Consider the following 18,239-nt stretch of genomic DNA (forward strand, 5'->3'; position numbering starts at 1 on the left):
CGGTACGTCTTTGTCGGTAGGGTGGTAACTAACCACGGCCGAATCTTTGCAGTGTCTTTAACTGTTATAAATAGGTATAATAATGAGTAACTTGATTGATCAAATTTTTTTCACCGATAGAAAGCTACGTTATTTCCGAGAGTCATATTGGCAATTTTCTTACTCCGTGTTCTTTCCGGAACAGGAACTACGTGGGTGAAACCGCGGGGCGTCTTTTAGCGGCATTATTGCGTCTTTTGAAAATTTTGTATTATCTCCGAAACTATACGACTAATTAACATACTGTAAAAGGCAAATCTTATCTCTATTATATTCTCTTGATTATTAAGTAATTTATTTTCATAAGGATTTAAGTTGCGATTATAGAAAATACTAATAATAAGAACCACCTGTCTAAAACATGATTAATTGTAATAATAACAACAGTCGTTAATCAAACACTTATCGTTTTATGTAACGGAAACCGCTAATTTTGTCGACCTAATAAACTGCTCTTTACTAATTAGTACTAGGAAATTTATGGTTGTTTATATCTTCGACCTAATTGCGGTTCCTAGTAAAATAATGGGGCTGTTTGATATTGTAACACATACGTAATGTGTGTAAGCATTTTTAGGAATCAACCCACCCTCCAAAGTCCTACAGCCCCAGCAAGAAAGGTTAAAACAACCAAGAGCAAGTATAGGACTTATTATTGGTGTGTTTCCCGGGCTTCTCTTGATTGCAACAAGAACTTTGTTTAGACAGCTAAAAAAGTTTCACATTTAAAAAGTAAAATCAAAGCTACAAGTACTTTTAGAACGTCAAGTTTGACTGTTTAAAGACAGGTTTACCACCGGCTCGGAGGGCAGGTCAAATAATGTTTTAAAATAAGTTTGTGAGATTTTAGAGGATAATCTCTGGGTCTACTGAACCGATTTTGTAAATTAATTTACTAGAAGCCTCGTTATTTATGAGCATCATACGCTTTATTTTTATGACCTTAATAGCTGACGCCGAACGGTTTCACCCGCGTGGTTCCCGTTCCCGTAGGAATACGGGAATAATATGTATCCTATAACCTTCCTCGATAAATCGACTATCTAACGCTGAAAGATTTTTTTAAATCGGACTACTAGTTCCTGAGATTAGCGCATTCAATCAAACAAACAAACTCTTCAGCTTTATAATATTAGTATAGATTCACAACGGAAACGGGAATTACGCAAATAAAACCACGGGGCGTCCGCTACGAATAGTATAACATCATACAAAGGCAAAAAAGTACAGCATTATCAAAAAGGAATTAGAACAAGTTAACAACCATTTCAACGGTTGTTTACGATCCGATAATTTAATTCAGACTAATTCTGTACAAAACAAACGAGTTGGTATTAAATCGACGTTTCCAGCTCTAGCGCCGACATTCCGCAGTGTAATTTCACAGGAGTGCTACTTTATCGAGTTACGAACAACTGAGTTACGCTTAACTCTAGCGCCTGAGTATTATATAATTTGTTAGATAGCCACTGACTTTTAGCGGTAAACATGATTTATGCTTGTACAAGGTTTAACTGCTTTTACTATTCTACTTACGGATTCATCATCATTATCATATCAGCCGATGGTCGTTCACTGCAGGACATAGGCCTTTTGTAGGGACTTCCAAACATCACGATACTGAGCCGCCTGCATCCAGCGAATCCCTGCGACTCGCTTGATGTCGTCAGTCCACCTGGTGGGGGGGTCGGTCACTCGTAGCACTCCCGATGGTCCGCGCAGTCCTTCCCCCGTCACCCGCATATCATGGAAGTGTCATCAACGAATTTGCCAAGCTATAGTGCAGGGTCGCCATTGCATCACCATGGGACCTCAACGTCCATCGGCTCTTCTAACGATTAGTTCGAAGGGTTCATAAACATCAATCTAATATATAAAATTCTCGTGTCACAGTTTTCGTTGCCATACTCCTCCGAAACGGCTTGACCGATTTTGGTGAAATTTTTTGTGCATATTTAGTAGGTCTGAGAATCGGCCAACATCTATTTTCCAAACCCCTAAATCCTAGGGTAGGGTAGTGGTAGGGTAGGGGTATGGTATAGGGACAGGGTAGGGGTAGGGTAGCGGTAGGGTAGGGGTAGGGTAGGGATAGGGTAGGGGTAGGCTAGGGTAGTGGTAGGGTAGGTTTATGGTATAGGGATAGGGGAGGGGTAGGGTAGAGGTAGTTGAAAGTTTACATCGAGTTTCACGCGGACGAAGTCGCGGGCTTCCGCTAGTTACATATAAAATTCAACGACGCTTCAATGCACTGTTTCTGGCCATGTTGTAAATAAAACAATAAAATAATATGAACAGCTTATATGCTAACAATATATAGTATATAAGCACAGAATACGTGACATGTACAAAGTACAAGTTACAGTAGGTAGATATTTGTTACTACACGACAACACAAGTATGTTTGAATACCTACTATCCTATCCTGTTAGAACACAGATTAATGAAGCGTTAGCTTTTAGCGATGTCTGTTCTGTGTGATAGAACGTTGATGGTCTAGGTATGCATAAAAAGTGTATTTCAAATCGTAAGTACACAAATGCCACTAATTAAAAAAAGACAAGTCCAAGATATGGCTAACGTATTCAATTACTAAATAACCTTGCGAAAACTCTATTTAGATAATATATATCAGTCTAATAAGCAATCCTATTGATTTAAATTAAACAGCAGTGGCTTTGAAGTAAATATAATAGCCAGCCTATCTAGCCACAGCCCATACCAATATAACCCTTGCTTCAATTAAAATTTGCGTGAAACGGTTCTCTTTAAACAAAGGCTCGTATTTAATCCAATTTCAATCACCGACTCACCGCTACACTATTTCGCATGAGTGCTACTTTATCGAGTTACGAGTAGCGACGACTTGAGCTCACTGCGAGTTGAGACTGCAACACTAGCCTCTGTAATCTGGAGCCTTAGCCATGCGGCACGTCGATTCTCTATCTACAAATTTTAACGCTTCGAAAACTAACAAAATGTATGGAAATGATCCAACCGACAACTTGATTACGTGACCTGTCGATAGCCACTTGACTGTCAAGATCCGTCCAGGGTTTAAAAGTAAACTGCTCCACAAAAGACAGTAAACTGCTCGCGACATGCAAAAAACTTACCCATTTAATTTCACAAAATTAAATGGGTAATCAACTTCGAACACACAACATAAAAAAATCTATGCACCATATTAAACACACACACGTTTTCTATAAAACTTATAGAAATATTCAATAAAACTATTTAAACTTTTAATAAACCCTGTAATAAACCCTGTAGCCAAGACAATAACAATTCTTGATCACGTGACCTGTCGATAGCAAAAGTCATTCCTATGCATTTTTCTAGTTTTCTGAGCGTTTGCGATCGTAGAAAGAGAATCGAAGTGCCACTTGAGAGGCAGTACACAGACAACGGATGTCGTGTTTTATCGTGTAAATAGTTTGCAACGCAATTTGCGGCGAAGTTCGCAGGAAAGTGCTCGTCAATCTATTTCACTCAATGTTGTAATTTATTTCTCGACTCTTGATTTAGTTACAGGGAATTTCTCGACTCGGTTAAAGACACCTAGCTTTTTGGCTCTCTCATTATTATCATCATTATCAACCCATATTCGGCTCACTGCTGAGCTCGTGTCTCCTCTCAGAATGAGAGGGGTTAGGCTAATAGTCTACCACGTTGGCCCAATGCGGACTGGCAGACTTTACATACGTAGAGAATTCAGAAAATTGTCTGGTATGTAGGTTTCCTCACAATGTTTATTTCATCCATTTTTATTTTTTGTTTTAATGAATTAGGAGATAATTAATTAATAAGTTAATTTTTTTTTATTTCAATTATTATTATTATAATAGTACATGAAAAATAATGAAAACATAAAATTATACAAAAAAAAATCATTCTAAGCACGGCTTACCTGAGAAGAAGTTCCCAACAATGCAACAAATCACTTTGCAACGAGTATTAGCTTCACTTGTAACTATGTATGTAAGAAAATCTTGGAATCTTAATTTGACCCACTTCCCGGTCTTCCATTTGGATGAAATTTAGCACACTCTGAGTTCTGATGACAATACATGACTAGCTAAGAAACGTTATTACAAATCCAATATGGCGGCCTCCCCAATCACTTATAACTATGTGAGAAAGACAAATCTTGGAATCTTAATTTGATCCATTTCCAGGTCTTCGATTAGGATGAAATTTTGCATACTCTAGCAAAGAAACGTCATTACAAATGCAATATGGCGGCCTCCCCAAGATGGCGAACTAGCTGTTTGAAATCCACCCCCATGTTATGGATATCAAATGAAAGGGTTTGCTGTTAGGAATACGAAACAAATAGTCACATGACTTAAATCCAATATTTGTAATTTTAGTGCGTGCTAAAAGCGTTTTTGTTTTTTAAACTATTTAAAGTTTTATTTTAGTAAAGTTTTGAATATTTACTTTTATGTCATATTATATTACAAAAAACAAACGGGTCATTAAACATAAAAGCTCGCGTGACACTCATGCACCTATGTAATTTGCTAAAACGCCTGAAAATTATACCTGCAACTGTTTCACAGGGTGAAAAAGTTGCAGGTATAATTTTTCAGCGTTCAGTGAAGTACTGTTTCAAAGTATTCCTTTACGTATAGCTTAAGTTTAGGTATCAGCCACTCATCCTTAATGTAAAATTTGTAGGTGCAACTGTTCGAGAAAATACTTAAGATACTTTAGTGTAGTTTTTAACTACCGAAGCAAAAAGAGGGGTTATAAGTTTGACGTCAATGTCAGTGGTTGTGTGTGTCAGTCTGTGGCATCGTAGCTCTCAAAGGAGGGGCCGATTTCGATGTGTTTTTTTTTTCATTTTTAAGCCAGATTCCTTGTGGTAGTTCTATGTTTGGTTGATATATCCAGCAGTTGATATATAAGCTCTTTAGGCATTTTTGGCGTATGACTATTGCTTTTCTTTCTATTTGAGTATTTTTTAACTTGAGTAACTTGTAGGTTATGATCTTGCAATACAGTCACGTGGTGCTGCTGCCAGGTTGGTCATCGGATTTTTTTTTTACTTTTTTAACGTAACGTAACGTAAACCACGTATATTATAAAGAACGACACGAAAAAGTGTCCAATAAAGAAAAAAAGGTACTGAAAGAGAAAGCTTAAGTGTATCTATAATACAATAGGATACCAATGTGCGATCACAATGGTTTCGACAAACAAAATGAACATTTAATTAATTACGTTTAAGTACTAACTAATTTTAACAAAAGAATAACTAGTTATTTCAATTAACACCACTTCAATTGAGCTCTTCTAAACTCGAGTCACGAAGGCTGACCAATATAGATTTCTTTATTGTTTTACGTGACTTGGTGTAGGACTTCTATCTTATATCGTAAAGTACACTATTTCTTGGCTCATCGCTTATCTATTAAGTAGATACCATCTGATATGACTTTTCTTAATTCTTTGCGTATGTGAAATCTGCCAATGCGCATTGGGCCAGCGTGGTGGACTATTGGCCTAACCCCTCTCATTCATAGGTCGCAACTTGCAATAATTCGTATCAAACTATATAGTTCACCTGTAAATATCTTGTTACTCAAATAATATTTGGGTGATATTGCGGTCAAATGTTGTACCTAAAAAAATGGGCTACATTTAAAAAAAAATCCAATTTACGCTGAAATAGTAAAAATATTTTTACCCCGTTCCGCTTTGAGGTTTGTTTTATTTCTACTGTTTCGCGATTTAGATGAATGCTGAAATGTTACAACTCGCATCGCTCTACACGCTTCGCCTGTTCAACTTTTTCATTTTTACAAACATATATAGTTACTGTACGCCAACCAAAATTATGACGAAAATGATACTGAATTAATTTTAATTATCGTCGGTTTAGATGTGATAGCTCGTAAGTGCAAACTGACGAACTTTATAGGAGAGACAAGAAACATCTTTTAGGTATCACTAAACGTCGTTTTATGCGACCAAAAACGTTTTTAATGTACGTACTACAAGATATTTACGGAAACCATTTATTTACTATCACCGGAAAAGCTGTTTGAAGTTTTCTGCATCAAAATCAAGTTTAACCAAAAATTGTTAGTTACAAGGTATCAAATCTAGACCGACGTTATGTATCTTGCTCTAAAGTACTCCTATAATTGTAACTACACACTATTTTTACAGCATAAGTCTCGTACGTAAGGAGCCGTTATAGCCCAGTGATACATCTGCCTCCGACTCCGAAGGGCGTAGGTTCGAATCCGGTCCACTTCCAATTATTCAGTTATGTGCATTTTAAGAAATTAAATATTACGTGTCTCAAACGGTGAAGGAAAAACACCGGGAGAAAATCTGCATACCTGGGAATTTTCTTAATTCTTGGGTGTGTAAAGTCAGCAATCTGCAATAGACCAGCGTGGTGGACTATTGGCCTAACCCCTCTCATTCTGAGAGGAGACTCCAGGTCTGTCTGTGTATTTATATGTTGTACTTTGTAGAATCGTAGCTTTAAAACGAATCGACCAATTATGATATTACAGGGATAAAATATAGCCTATGACACTTACTAAACCGTGGCTTTCTAGAGGTATTTTTTTCCCAAATCCCTTCAGAAGATCCTTTTAAAAATTACCTCTTTATAAAATTAGTATAGACAGATACATTTTCTTCTAGATTTAGAAGTCGTTATCTAGATAAATACACGAGTATCGAGGGAATTTTAACGATAACGATAACGATCAACAAAGATTTTATACCAGGAGGTATAAACTTCGTAGATAGTTCTTCTAATTTTATTTTCGTTAAATTTCGTTGTAGAGTCAACATCTCCTGAGGATGCTCCGGTTTCGGGGTGAAACGTACGTAGAGAGTATTTTGTCGGACCTGGGTGACGTTGTCGCATGGGTTCGCCGAATTTTCGCGGATGATAGCAAAATAAATAAATCATTATATAAGCGAATATTAGTTTGTTAATTTTAAAATCATTTATATACTAACAGCGAATAACATAAGCTAGCATATGTAACATATATACTTTCCCCAGATTCTGACGGAAGTAATGTAAAAAAAAATATTTTTTTCTTGTAAACGTATACTGAAATCGGGTGAGCGTAAAAAAACCTTTATATTCTCTTAAAATTAATGATAGAAACAGCTACGCGTAACGTTGTATATTTACTCTCAACAGATCTGAATAAAGCGTAAAAATATTTGAGCGAGCCGTGTTCCATTCGGATAATCAAGTTTCTGAAAAAGTTAAACGGCTTTTTGTAATTTCTCTTCCCTGCGCACTGATTACATTTCAGCTTTCAGTCCACTGCAGAGAAGAGAGGTTCATTAACAAGACTCCTCACACTTGAGCCCAGTGTAACTCAAGCAAACAGGGTGTTAAAAAGCTGTAACCGATAAGTGACACAAACGTATGCTTCTCTGACTGAGAGTTACATATTTGCTTCTTTTGCGTGGAGACGCAGTGCCAAAAAAAAATCTCCGATTCATTTCATCGCGGCTAGTTGCCTAAACTGAACTGAAGAAAAGCTGAAGGCTTTGCCCAAAAGATCAGCCTGGCTGTCTTGCGCGGAAATGCAGCCAGTATTCTTGCCACCATTCCGCGTGGGCAGTTATGTATATAGTTATTAAGATGTATGTATGTGTATAGTTATTAAGATAAGTTCCATATTGTATTCATTCTCAATAAAAAATATTATTATTGCCTTAATAGTAAATTTAATTTTAAAACTTAATAGTAATTAAAAATCTATTTTTTGGGTCTAGGAGTTTTCGAGAGCATACGCATCGGTTGGTCGCCTAGGCGGTTCGTTTGAGCGGTGGCTGACGGCGAGGATACTGGGATTCATATTCATTCATACATAACAATGTATTAGCAGGTTACCTCGATTATACTCATCAAAAAAAATGTCTGGATGGAATTATATGAAATTTCATACAGAGATAGACTACACTGAGAAAAAATTCCTGGTACGCCATACTTAAAATACATAGCAAACTACACAAACTATTAACTACGCTTATAGCCGGCACTGTATAGAAGCTCCATAAGTAACATGGTGTTGCTCCTGAACGGCACAGTAAGTATACAGCATTATTACTAAGTATACAGCAGCTGTTGTACGTATGCTGCAACTGTAGTAAATAGTATTGTGCAAGCTCCTTACGTAAGAATCTCATTAAATAGTTTATTTTTCTGAGTGTATAGTCTTGAATATAGGCGTAATAGAATAGATTACTTAAATCACAAAAACTATATTAAAAAGCCTAAGCCGCGCTCATCAGCTAGTGTTAGATAACAATAGTTTTAACTAGTCCGACTCTAATAACATAGTTTTCATGTCGCTTTTTAGTAAATCCATGGACGGAACTTTACGTAAATGTAAACAACACAAATAAAAATTTGCATAGAAACTTTGCGAGCTGACATACAAATTGCTCCATTACGTCGTATGACCTCTATTTGTGGTGCTTACACTTCGTCCTTTCGCCCATAAAAGCCGTTAACTGTATCAGCAATCTTTAAGATATAAACTGTGTAGATCATCAGTAGAACATTATATCTCAATATTATGTAAAGCTTAAAGTTAAAGATTTAACTTCATATGCGTCGCTTATTAACCATTAATGGTTATTATGTAATCATCATTCTATTTTTAATTCATTTCTGACCAGAGGCTTCCTATCGTTCTGATAAGAGAGATTTAGGGTATAACACCCTACATTAGTCGGGTTTCATCATTATAACAGCCGATGGACGTAAAAATAATTTTTGCATTCGAAGCTTCTTCTACATAACAAATAAAACATTATTTATTAAAATAGTATTAAAGTACGTTGGCAATTTATTTCGTATCATTTAACAAAAATCAGATTTTTAAAATCATATATACTACAGCTACAGGTTTAAAAAAACTGATTCAAGATAAAAATATTGAAAAATCCGAAAAAATATAACTTGATCACCCTAGAGATTTTTGGAAGACTTAAAAGTCGCAAACATAAACTAAAAAGCGAAAAACAACATTGTATTGTGCTACCTTCTGATCACTTTGAAGGCGGTGCCAAGCCGGTGACGTATTAATTAAAGCCGTTTCTGAAAGAACCACGGGAAAGAACTGTATTAAAATCCTAAAACTTTATGAGATAATTGGCTTAAGTTAATGCATCACAGACTTGGCACCGCCTTCAAAGTGAGCAGAAGGTAGCACAATACAATGTTATTTTTCGCTTTTAGATTATGTTTGTGATTTTGAAACCGGTTTAACTTTTTTTGTAAAAAAAAATATATATTTCTGTTGTTAGTGAGTGCCTAGCATAGTGAACGAAAGCGCTAAAGTTTTTCAATTTCGTTATTTTCATTTTAACACAAGTTTACGAGGTATGAGGTAAACAAACAAAAAACATCGCGCGTCTAATTGAGAACTACCTCCTTTTTTTGAAGTCATAATACACCAAAAATACTTCAAAATATGATAAAACGAGGTAAAAAAGACAAAACAATTTTTTTAATCCAAAAGTAATAAAACAAAGAACTCGTCTGATCTGAGTCAAACACAACCATTGATTGGACTTCTGTTTTAATTATAGCGAGTTTGCGCCTTCTCTTTCACACTTCCGCTAGAGAACTAATCTAAAACCCCGATTTTGTAATCAACAAGATCCTTTCATCAAGTTTCATCAACAAGCTTTAGGATGAAAATGCAAAGCTCTACAGAACATTATATTCCGCTTTATACTCGTATATTACAAATATAGTTTACGACTTTGTTAACGTGGACACAATTTTTATAAATAAAATTAAAAATATAAATTAACTTTATAAAAAATAACAAGAAATTACGGATATGCTACGACATTATTGGATTGATTAAAAAAAATTCGTATCAATAAAAAGTTGCATTTATTGCATATTTTGAAAAAGGAGAGAACGTGTTTATTACTCGACTGCGTCAAAAGGCGGGTAATGTTTTTCGAACTTGTGTATGTGTGTACGTATGCCCATTTCTTTGGCACGCCCTACAGCCCAAACGGCTGGACGGATTTTGACATATAAGCTGTCATTGAGTTCGTTAGAATTGTGGTAGTGACATAAGCTATATAAATAAAAACTCTACCGACAAAGACTTACCGCCAAACGATTTAGCGTTTAGAAACCGAAAGGGTTGTGGATTTTCATCCTCCTCTTAACAAGTTCGCCCGTTTCCATCTTAGATTGCATCATCACTTACGATCAGGTAAGATTGTAGTCAAGGGCTAACTTGTAAGGAATAAAGAAAAGAAAAACATGACCGGGTTACCTATTAAAAAATTTCAGCCTTCGCTACTGGCTAGGTATGACTTCACAATGCTTCGAAATTTCTGTTTGGTTTGCTACAAATCATGGTAACACTAAATCACAGCCAAAAATGTTACCTGAATTTTCACAATTTTCCCAGGAAATCGCAACATAACGCTGTGTCAGAGAGGTCATTAGAACCAGCTTATGTTAAGATTACGCCTTTGGGATTTCTCTTTTAAATATAAATGCAAATTTGCCATTAATATAAAAAGTGTAGCAGTAATCTTACATCAGTACATCAATTATTTCAATCTACAACCATATGGATTAAACTCTTAAATATGCACAACGATGTGAGAGTTTCTTACTTTTGTGTGTGTGTTTTTAAATATATTTATTAAGAACTAGCTGACGCCACGCGGTTTCTCCCACGTGGTTCCCGTTCCCGTCGGAATACAGGGATAATAATTATATAGCATATAGCCTTCGTCGATAAATGGGCTAACGAACACTTAAAGAATTTTTCAACTCAGACCATTAGTTTCTGAGATTAGCGCGTTCAAACAAACAAACTCTTCAGCTTAATATTATCAGTATAGATATTTCTATAATAAGTAAGGATAGAATAAGAAAGAATATTTCCAGGCGAGGATTGGATATATTGGCCTACTTACTGCAAAACACCCAAAGTAGTACAACAATAACCAGCAGGTCATGGAACCCATGACCCTTCGAAGTTAGTATTCGAAGAGCCTCTTACCATGATGCCATTAGACTTCATATCATCATCATCATCATTATTAACAACCCATATTCATCTCACTATCGAGCACGAGTCTCCTTTCAGAATGAGAGGGGTTAGGCATTAGTCCACCACGCTGGCCAAATGCGAATTGGTAGACTTCGCACACGTAGAGAATTAAGAAAATTCTCAGATTTGCAGGTTTCCTCACGATGTTTTTCCTTCACAGTTTGAGACAAAATAACTAAAAACTTGGAGGTGCATGACCCGGGCCGAATTCAGATAAACGCCTTTCTAATCGAAGGCAATAGTCATATTTACTGGGCTATCACGTCTCTAGGTTTCATTAAGGAGTTTGAAATATAAAGTTAAAAATATTAAGACGCATCATAATAATATTTCCTGAAACCATTTTGTTAAACACAGTAGGTAAAATAATTATATTACGCTCCGTAAAATTTTCTTCCACCGTACACGAGTAGGTACGTACTCAAACAGTTTCCGCTCATTGAACAAAAAGCTCGTTAACCCTGTATACTCGTAGGTCGAACTTGCCTTGAGAACAAACACATTCAGTCACAAACAGATCCGCTGTTTGCTACACTAAGCAACGTCTATCTCTGATTTAGAATTGACTGTGCGTATATTATAATCACACAACCTTTTAAGTCAGTTATGTTATTATACACAATCTATAATAATATTTTAATAGTAAATTACAATTTTAAGAAATTAAATATCACTCTCAAGCGGTGAAGGAAAAACATCGAGGGAAAACCTGCATACCACAGAATTTCCGCATTGATAACGAAAACGAAATTAGATATTACGTGTCTCAAACGGTGAAGGAAAAACATCGTGGGGAAACCTGCATACCAGAGAATTTTCTTAATTCTCTGAGTGTGTGAAGTCTGCCAATCCGCATTTGGCCAGCGTGTTGGACTATTGGCCTAACCCCTCTTAATCTGAGAGGAGACTCGAGCTCAGCAGTGAGCCGAATATGGGTTGATAGTGATGAGGATGATGAGTAAATTACAACGGCCTACAATGTGTATTGTATATACCTGTAAGAGATGACTTTGTGTAGCACTAACACTAAGATTTTTACCATGTAAAGATTATTACTGTTTCTTGCTAACATTGTTAATGTATCAATAAATAAATTAATTGTGAATTATAAATAAATCTTCGAAGACCTTTCAAAGAATATTGTGGTCCCCTACGATAAAAAATAAGATATATACAAAAGACATGTTCATTTTTTTTAATTAATAAAATTTAAGCAGTTCAGAAACTTAAATTTATATGAATACTAGCGGACGTCCGCGACTTTGTCCATCCTTACCCTGTCGCAAAATCTGTTCTTAGCGGATAGGTACATCTATTTAATAATCATGACATATTTCTGTGTATTTTTAAACTATTTTTTACTAAAAATTACAAAAATTGATTCCATTAAGTCTGACTATGGAGTCCTGCTAATACGCTAACTTTAACTGTTATAAGTTTTAACACTAACTATCTTATGCAGATTTAAAATTAAACATTTTTATTATATATTTTCTTTAATTCTTTATCTCTAGTATGTTTCTCCATTGCATGTTCGTATCTGATATAATTTCAAGTATAATTTCAATGTGTACCTACCAAATTAAATTCTACAATTTGAGATCATAACACATACAAGTTACGTACATCAAATTAAAGTAAATGAATTGTTTGCTGACGTATGTGGAACAGAACAGCTGTGTCTGCGATCCTTTTCTCAAATAAACATCGCAACCCGAAAGCTATTTGTGCTTAACTCTGTGGAATATTACGCTCCATATATTCGTCCCAATACTATTCGACCGAGAGCTCAAGGTTCAGAAGTAATCAACAGTTTCAGTTCATTGAATATCACACGTTATAGCGCTATGTTGAACCCGTCATAACCGTCAAAGTGGACTAGGAGACCAGAAATGTGGTCACATCGTATGCCATTAAATAATTGGTCCAATTTTCAACGGCAAGTGAATGTAAATGTACGTCGTGGAAATGTGGTCATTGAATCGGTTTTGTGTACAATTCTAATTGTACTTGTACATAAAAGGGAATGAATTTCCATTCACGGCAGTGGCCCTAAACACCCGTAAACTAATGTCTCAAAAATCCTTGATAATCCTTCTTTAATAATGAAAACAATTATTTTGCAAAAAAGTTTGCTACAACTTTTTTAATTCATTTCTAATTTGTCAGACAAATAGCCGACATTTTTGAAGACAACTTGATTTGTTTATTCGGTTGCTCTTTTGTTAAGCTTATTGGAAAAAATAATAGATTTTCTATAGAGCTTCAAATGTTACTTCGCCGCTTTTGTACCTACACCGGCGAACTTTATGAGTGATATATAGTTTTTGTCAAAATATAACCTGTCAAATTACAGTGTAAATTAATACTGTATTTCGTAGTATTTTTATGTGCGAGGAAATAATTTTATGGGAGTTACCAAAAAATTACAAACGATGTATCTCAAAATAATATCATGGCACGGCAGAATTGTGTCTTTATTCTTAACAATCGTGTATGATTTATTTTAACCTATATAATACCTATAAAGCCGTGATAGCCCAGTGGATATGACCTCTGCCTCCGATTCCGGAGGGTGTGGCTTTGAATCCGTTCCGGGGCATGCACCTCCAACTTTTCAGTTGTGTGCATTTTAAGAAATTAAATATCACGTGTCTCAAACGGTGAAGGAAAACATCGTGAGGAAACCCGCATATCAGAGAATTTTCTTAATTCTCTGCGTGGGTGAAGTCTATTAATCCGCATTGGGCCAGCGTGGTGGACTATTGGTCTAACCCCTCTCATTCTGAGAGGAGACTCGAGCTCAGCAGAGAGACGAACATGGGTTGATAACGATAATACTTATAAAGGCATATTTTTGAAATAATATTAGGTACTACAAAACTTAAAACAAAAGGTTTTTAAAATATTAATTGAATAAAATTAGAGATTATACGTCGTTATCAACCCATATACGGCTCACTGCTGAGCTCGAGTGTCAGAATGAGAAGGGTTAGGCCAATAGTCCACCACGCTGGCCCAATGCGGATTGGCAAATTATACAATAAAGGTTAACTTGCTTTTATTAAATAAAATATACTCGTAATTATTATAAGAAAAAAAATGACACATTTCGTGATTATTTTTTGCAAGTTGCGTGGTAGTGAGAAGTGCCACAATGAAGTGGAAATATTCACTTACAAAGGAGATTTTTTTTTCTAAGTTTAGAGTGTCGTCCACATTGAACTGAGAGTGTCGTCAAGTGGTCTGCCGTGACTGAGGGTAAGCGATATCTTGAACACTTCCCCCACTGAAAGGTCATGCCCTTAAAAATGATTTGAGTGACGAACGTTTGAGGAACATGCGAATCAGCATTTTGTCACTGTTCAATGAAGGTCAAGATTTTTGTAGTGTAGTGGTAGCGGACTCAGTAGTGATTACAAAATAAGAAAACTAATGTCGAACAAAGGTTATGATTCACAACATTGTCATCACAACTTTATTAACAAATCACACTGTAACCAAAATAAGACCCTAGAATGGCAGAGAATGACCTTGAGTGAAGTCACGCACTTGTGAACGTTGTGTGTAGGGTTAAAGGATCCTTTGACTATTAACAAACACTCCCCTTTTCCACTCAAGTCACTCTCCCCTCTTATGACAAGTAACCCATAAAGAATTACACAACAAGAGATGTGGACGCCTCCAATGCCACGAGCACACTGAAGCCGTCCGTACTGCAAGTCGTTGCAACGCGGCGATAACACTAATATCTATCTTTTACGAAATTAAATATCACGTGTCTCAAACGATGAAGGAAGAACATCGTGAGGAAACCTGCACACCTGCGAGAATTTTCGTAATTCTCGCAGGTGTGCAGTTGTTGAAGGTGTTGAAGTCTGCCAATCCGCATTGGGCCAGCATTGGTGGACTAAGGCCTAACCCCTCTCATTCTGAGAGGAAACTCGTGCTCGTCAGTGTGCACTAGTCTCACACTAAAGGTCCTAGGATCAATTCCCAGCTCGGGACAGTAAGTCCAGAGGCAAGCATAGTTACCGATCTAGCCACTGCAAATTATAAAATTCTAAACTGATCAAGCTGAAACATCATCATAACAACAACATTGAACATTGCTCGCAAACGGGAAGAAAAAATATCAGAACAATCTAATTACCTAGAACTTTCAACATGTTTCATAATCGCTTCGTTTGCTGCAGAATGCTACAGAATAATAAGAGCTTATGTATGTCTTGTAAGCAAATTGATATTCTTTGAATGCCACTTTCTTGAAGCTTTTTAACAATAAGACGGCCTTTTTTTTCTTATATTTTAGATTTGTTTTTTTGTCAATCTTCTTTTTTTCTAGGCCTTTTCCACATTTACCCAAATTGGCTGTGGTGCGTTGTTTTATTTGTGTGTGCAATAAATAATTTATCTATCAATATACTATTTAAGGATCCATACCCACAAGGAACCCATCTTGAGAAACTCTGCTGAGGTCATTGAGCATGCTAAGAGATTATTCAGAATTACTCTTATATTTATTAGCTTATTGAACACCCGAAAAATACTAATATACAAAGTAAATACAAAGAAAGTAAAACTGTTAAAAAGGCAGTCTTAAAGCTAAAGTTATCTCTACCAGACAACCTATGATGGGAGAAAATTTGTAATATTCCTATTATCTACCTATAAGATACCTACACGTGTGTTGGAATAATTAACTTGAAATGAGAACGTATCGTTATGTTGTTTTTTCTTAGAAACTTTCGCTCAAAGGCAAGAAAAATGAACATAATAAGTTTGGTTATGTAGTGTTGGCAGTTGGGAACTTGGAAACAACACCATTCGCTCCGCAAAGTGTTACATACGGGCGTTAACAATACAATCAGAGGTATCGATTATTTCACCGCAGGTTGAAGGTTAAACTAACACTAACTTTTCCTAACTTATATACTTTCTTCTCGCGAGTTTGATTTTATAAGGAATATTGGTTTTATTTCAAATGCTGTGCGATATATTTTTTTCCAATGCCTTTGTTTATTTAAAACTTTATGAGATACTAGCGAACGCTCGACACTTCGTCCGCGTGGAATTCAGTATTCACAAATCAAAATAACTTTCGCCTTAATAATATTAGTAGGATTAATTAAATTATAAGACTTTTGCTATAGTCACTGCTAACGCAATCTTTGAAATTAATTGTAGGAATATTTTTTTTTTTTTATTAAGAAAGAATACAATAAGGAACTTAAGCTAACTTATCCTAATAACTATACAAATCATGTCCACGTGGAATGGTGGCAAGAATACTGGCTGCATTTTCGCGCTGGACAGCCAGGCTGATCCTTTGCGCAAAAAATGAGCCAGCCCTTCTGTCACCAGTCGAGGCAACTAGCCGCGGTGAAATGATTCGGTAAAATTTAATGCACTGCGACTCCATGGCCCAAGGGTCTCCACGGCAAAAGGTACAAATATGTAACTCTCTGTTAGAGAGGCATACTTGAGCTACTTAACGGTTTCAGCTTTTTCTGCTGCGGCTCCCGGTCTTGATTCTGTCATCGAGGGATATGTATTGTAGGATAACAGGAATCACGGCCACTATAAAAGAATATGATCAAATAGCGGACTGCCCGCGACTTCGTCCGCGTGGAATTTACTTTTTCACAAATCTCTAGGGATCCATGGATTTTTTCGGAATGAAAAGTAGCCAATGTATTAATCCAGGCTATAATCTATCTCTACTTCAAATTAAGGCGATTCGGTTCAGAAGCCGAGGCGTGAAAGTGTAACAAACACTCATGCCTAAATCTCGTGAATCTCGTGAATCCAAGGAGCCTAAATGTTAATCTAGAGTAAAATCTATTTCTATTCCAAATTTTAGCCAAATCGGTTCTGTCGTTGCGGCATTAAAGAGTAACAAACATCCATACAAACTTTCGCGTTTATAATATTCAATTTAAAAAATATTCATAAGGTACTTATTCAAGCTAATGTTAATATTTCGTTCTACCGTTTACCGAAATAATATATCTATACCTAGGTACTAATAATATAAAAAGGTACAGTTTGTAGTGATGTAGGTGTTATGTTTGCTGTAGTTCTTCTTCATTAGAAATCTGAATCTACCGAACCGATTTCAAAAATTCGTTTATTTTCATAAAACTATGACACCTGCGAGATTACGGGGATAAAATATAGGCATATTTTATTCCCACATTCTCACGGGAACGGGAACAACGCGGGTGAAACCGTGGGGCGTGTGCTATAGTAATGAAAAAAAGTGAAAGCATATAATTCATTATAATAATTATGTGTTGTTAAAGATTAAAAAAATGAGAGATTTCAAAATTATGTGGCAGTAACCATAAAATTAATTGGAAAAATCTAAATAAATTTAAGCAACGAAAAGCCTACACAATAAAAGACATTGAACTGCAAATCATCGCATCGTGCTACATTTCCCACTAATGTCAGCTACTGACGATCAAGTAAGCTCACATGCCAGCAGCGCTAACGCCGATGAAACTGATCGTGTGTTGGTCGCGATGAGCATGACATCATGTCGATCGCGACTAACACACGATCACTTTTATCGGACGTCAGTTTTATCGGGTGGTGAGTAGCTAGCATTACGCAGACACTCTTCCTTCTATGAATTAAAAATACATACCCAACGTGACCTTATTCCCGTGACCTTCTTAAGAACTTCCATATGAATAGACATTTTGATTACACTTTCCTCTTGAAATGTTAACGTTAGACCTTTACGAGGCCGATACGTTACAACCCGTGAATATACCTTAGGGACGGAGCTAAATTCTTTTCACGATCATCTATTGAATGGAAAGATTCTAATATCGTGAATTCACGCGAATTGAATTGATAATATTTCTCTGGACGATTTCAAAAATACAATTTGACTAGAGTCGCAGAAGATACTCGTATCCAACGAAATAAAATTGTATACACTGCATATACGTTTTATGAAAACGGCGCATAAAAGTTGTGCCCAATGCTAAGTGGGGGCAACTATTTAACAGTTCAGTTCTCAGTTCCGTGAGCCGTGCGAATGACAGTGATCATGTAGTCTATGTACCGTAGGTACAATGTATGTCGTTGCTC

General features: G+C 36.1%; 1 protein-coding gene across 2 annotated transcripts in view; it reads left to right on the top strand.

Moving 5' to 3' along the window:
- LOC112050427 (GTPase-activating Rap/Ran-GAP domain-like protein 3) overlaps window positions 1-18,239 on the top strand; it is a 229,371-nt gene that overhangs the window by 133,245 nt on the left and 77,887 nt on the right. The gene's annotated exons all lie outside the window — the stretch shown is intronic.

Source organism: Bicyclus anynana, chromosome 4 (assembly GCF_947172395.1).
Source record: "Bicyclus anynana chromosome 4, ilBicAnyn1.1, whole genome shotgun sequence".
Lineage (NCBI taxonomy): Eukaryota > Metazoa > Arthropoda > Insecta > Lepidoptera > Nymphalidae > Bicyclus > Bicyclus anynana.